Source organism: Cynara cardunculus (assembly GCF_001531365.2).
Source record: "Cynara cardunculus var. scolymus isolate 2C chromosome LG 7, CcrdV1, whole genome shotgun sequence".
Lineage (NCBI taxonomy): Eukaryota > Viridiplantae > Streptophyta > Magnoliopsida > Asterales > Asteraceae > Cynara > Cynara cardunculus.
This window is the reverse complement of record NC_037534.1, coordinates 14529782-14534469: the sequence shown is the minus strand read 5'-3', so window position 1 is coordinate 14534469 and position 4688 is coordinate 14529782.

Here is a 4688-nt window from a genome sequence, read left to right as displayed (position 1 = left end):
GGTATATGATATTTTACAGATCGTATGGTTGGTCCATTCACTATTGTGTTTTTCAAGTCAATGTGTGTGTTGAGGATGAAACATGGTACATGTACATCATCCTTTGAAGGAGACATATCTTTATGTGGAATATTTTTTATTCTTAAGCTTGTGTCAAATTTCTTAATATTTCCGTCGTTATTATTACTTATTTATTTAGTTTTACCACTTTTATTTCTAAACAAATATCTCTCTCTCTGTGTGTGTATATATATATATATATATATATATATTAAAATTTCACTAACTATATTTTATTTAATTTTTTCGAATTATTTAAATACGATTTGTTGATGATTCTATTAACAATTATTATATATTTATATAGACAATCATCAAATCATTAATCAAAGTGCTCATACTATCACATAACACACGGTTCCCATACTAGTTTAAAATAAAATAACAATGTTTTTATACACATGTGATACCTATTTCCTGGAAAGGCTGATTACATTCACGTGAAAGTAGTTTTTCATTAATTTTTTACTTTATTTTATTTTTGGGCTTCAATTAACACGTCAGCAAGTGTAGTTAAAGTATCAACTATACCCATTCACAATTACGCATGGCAAAGAGGGTAGGGATGATGCGAGTTTTGTAATCTTCGATCTTGGTTTTTAGTAACAGTTCTCGGTCTATGATGGGTACGGGATTAACATTCTGTTCTGGTCAAAGTCATGAAGAATATTCGTTAGTTTGAATCTACTGAGGATCTCCGGCCAAGGCCCTAATCCCGGTTTGATTAACAACCTCGGCTCTTAGGGGTGTAAATGATACGAGACAACTCACGAGCTATTCGAGATCGACTCGTCAAAACTCGACTCGAATAAGCTCAGCTCAAACTCGACTCGGCATATTAACGAGTCGAGTCGAACTACCCAATACTCGACTCGAAAAACACATGAGATACTCGATTTTTTATATATAGTTAGTTTTAAAAATATAATCAGTTTTATAATATAATATGTATAATATAATGTAATAAAAGTATCTTATATTTTTAAATATTTGAACAATATTGTGTATTTTTTAATTATAAAAACTATATCAAAAATATTTTTTTATTAAAATCATAATTAAAAAAGACAAATAGAAATGTTGGTGAAATTGTCCCACATTGGAAAGAGAGAAAATAAAAGAAGGATGAAGAGTTGTTATAAAAAGAGAGGGATGTAAAAGAAGTTTGTAATTTTGTCTTTTTGATGATGGAGTTTGAGGTGCATTCCTTTAGTTTTTTAAAATTTAAAAGAACACCTTTAACTTTTATAATTTATAAGAGCAGACCTTAAAATTTCATAAATTTCGATGGGTGAGTTTGATTAGAGTTCGAGTTCGAGCTTGGTTCGAGCTTCGAACGAGTTCGAGCTTGGTTCGAGCTTCAAACGAGTTCGAGCTCAAGTTTGAGTCGAGTTTAGTTTTTAACCACTCGCGAGTTTTCGAGTTGAGTTCGAGCTTGAGAAATGGCTATCGAGTTCGAGTCGAGTATACTAATACTCGAGCTCGACTCGCATCATTTACACCACTACCGGCCCCGATTTAAGTCTAACGAGGATCCCAACCCCGGCCTCGAGACCCGTTTTAACGGGGAATCTCCGTCTCCATTCGAGTAAGATGAACTGGATTCTCCATCTCCATTCAAGTCGGATGAACCGGATTCTCCATCAGATCAGGACAAATCACCATCCTTATTCACAAGGAAAGAAAGCGTGTATCTTTGAATGTGAACCAAAGTCTTCTTATCATCAAGTCATAAACACAATATAGAAAAAGTCAAATTATATCCGTACCCTTCTACAAAGAGAAAATATAGAGTAACTATAACTTTGGTCCTTGAAATTTAGTGAAATATTTAAAAGTGCAATCTAAATTTTAATAAGTCGAGGATTCAATTTTTAGGTATGCATTTTTAACCAAGTGTGGAACCTTATGACTGACGTCGTGTAATTTCTCCATAAGAATCAGAAGTAAAATCATACAACCATGATTTAGATCTCATTTTCAAATATTTCACTAAACACCAAGAACCAAAATTGTAGTTCACTCCTTATTTTTATTTTGAAGTTAAAAAATAGTAATTTGATTTTTAGATTTTTTAATTCAATCAAAATAATTTTAAAGTTAATAAATAAAAATAATGCGTTCGGTTTAACCAGAATAGTAAAATATATAAATAGTACTAACTGAAACAGTAAAAAATAACCGAAAACCGAATAACCCGAAACCGTTTTGGTTTGGATGAGTTATTTGGTTTCGATTTTTTTTTTGACATTCCTAAATGTGTCCCTAAACATAAAAGTTTCTAATTTGCCACCGACTTTTTCTTCCTATTTTTTTAAATTAAAAGCTTAATGCGTCGACACAAACTATAACACCCTCAAATTTGAAAAGAACGACTAAATTAAAATTTTCAATAATACCTTAAATAGTGGATAAATCTCTTTTCTGGAAATGAATACTTGGATTACTTTAAAAGGAAGATCTAGATTTACCATGCATGGTATGTAAACCAACTCTTATACAAATCTATAAATGGGAACGGGTGTTATCAAGTGCCAACACAAGTCATTATCTCTAATCATATGAAACATGTACCCTGGACACAAGTCACTATCTTCAATCACATGAAAGATGTCTCTGGATAGGAATTCCTTCTCGTGCCTCTAGCTAGCACATATCTCATTACAGTGACGTTAGTGCCTTTCTCCCAAGGAACTGATACACATGTCGACAAAGAAATAAGTTAGGCTTAACGCCTAGTGAGCTTAAGCAGTCTTCATCAATAATATGAAATGGTAAAATGAAAATAATATTATTTAAATCACAATTCCCAAAATGAAATATATTTAGAATAGAAGCGATGTTTTTCCCAAAATCCACCATTTTTTTTTTATGAAAACCCATTAATTAAAACTTCCATCAACATGGGACTGAAAGCCCAATACTCACATGAAAGACAAATAATGACTAATGTCCAAATACTGAAAACATAGATAAGACTATATTATCAAAAATAATAATGCATGGAGGGGATCCATTATATCAAAACCACAAATTACAGTTACTCGCCAAAACCCAAGAAATAGAGGAGACTCGTAACCTCTTAGCAAGTTGCATGTTAAGAGTCGGTTGACCTTAATATCAATTCTCACAAACACACCCAAAGACCCAACACCTTAGTTACTGCCCTGAAAGTTCTCAAATTGATTAACCAAACTTTCAAACAAGATCAAGAACTCAAATGACAAAATATGAATATTGAGAGAGAATCTTCAAAGTGTATTGATCTTCAAAGCTTACATACAATGATTAGAAATGAAAGTACATGTAAAGATTACAAAGACAATGTTGTTTATAGCAGGAAATTACAATACAAAATTACAATGGAGAAACTAGCTTGAATGATTTAATTGTGTTCCCAGACACAAAACTTATCAAATTCAATCGATTATACAAATCAATTAACACATAAATTATGAAATTTGAGTAGAAAAAGATGAAACAGTCAAGAACAAAGTGGTATGATCAAGAACAACAATCCAATTTCAATCGATTCTAGTTTCTCAATTCGTCTAAGCCGCTGCAATTTGCTCTAATACCAACTGAAAGTTCCTAGATTGATTAACCAAGCTTTCAAACAAGATCAAGAACTCAAATGGCAAAATATGAATATTGAAAGTAGTAGAATATTGAGAGAGAATCTTCAAAGTGTACTGATCTTCAAAGCATACATACAGTGATTAGAAATGAAGGTACATGTAAAGATTACAAAGACAATGCTATTTATAGCAGGAAATTACAAGACAAAATTACAATGGAGAAACTAGCTTGAATACAATATTAAAGCACAAAACTTAAATCCAACATACCCCATGGTAATACCTTAAGCCGCAGAGGTCTTAGTGCCTACCACCAAGGTTACACCTCAAGACTCAACCATGCTAGTGATTACTTGAAGAATTCAACTATTCATATAATAACAAGTAGGGGATTCATATATTTCTAAATGCTTTACAACTCAAAATGAAAGCCGAGTGGTTCAACCACCATCCCCAAGACTGACTCGCATGCCTGTGGATTCAACGCATTGTCGTCTAAATTACATGACCCCAAATGAATGACCAACATACTCAAACATATAATATACAAATTGTTGGGTTTGAATTTCAATGTTAAATTGTATTTGTCTTGAAAGTTAATATTTGTCTATAATTGTAAAGATATCGTATTTGACTTTCCTTGTATTGTTGACTTTGACTAGAAGGGTTTTAGTTTGACCCTATATATAGTTTTGTCTTTAGTGAATTTAGTAAGAGAGAGCTTTCATTGTAACAATACGTTCATATTGAGAGATTTATAAGACTTTGATTTTGTTGACTTTTACTCTCAATCTCCTTCTAGTGTTCTTGATTGTTTAATGAAAATTGCCATGGATTCTTAGATGTTTATGAAGATTGATCAACTTATGGACTCACATTTTGTATCAGAGCAGGTTATGCAAGAAATCACAAGAAGAAATCAGAGATTTGAAGAAATTTTCTGGAGTTTATAGTTTTCATCTCATGTTCTTCAATTTTTAACGAGTTTGATCCAAATTTTTTTCAAATATTTGTGTTTTGGTGTTAAAATAGTGACCAAACCGTGCGTAA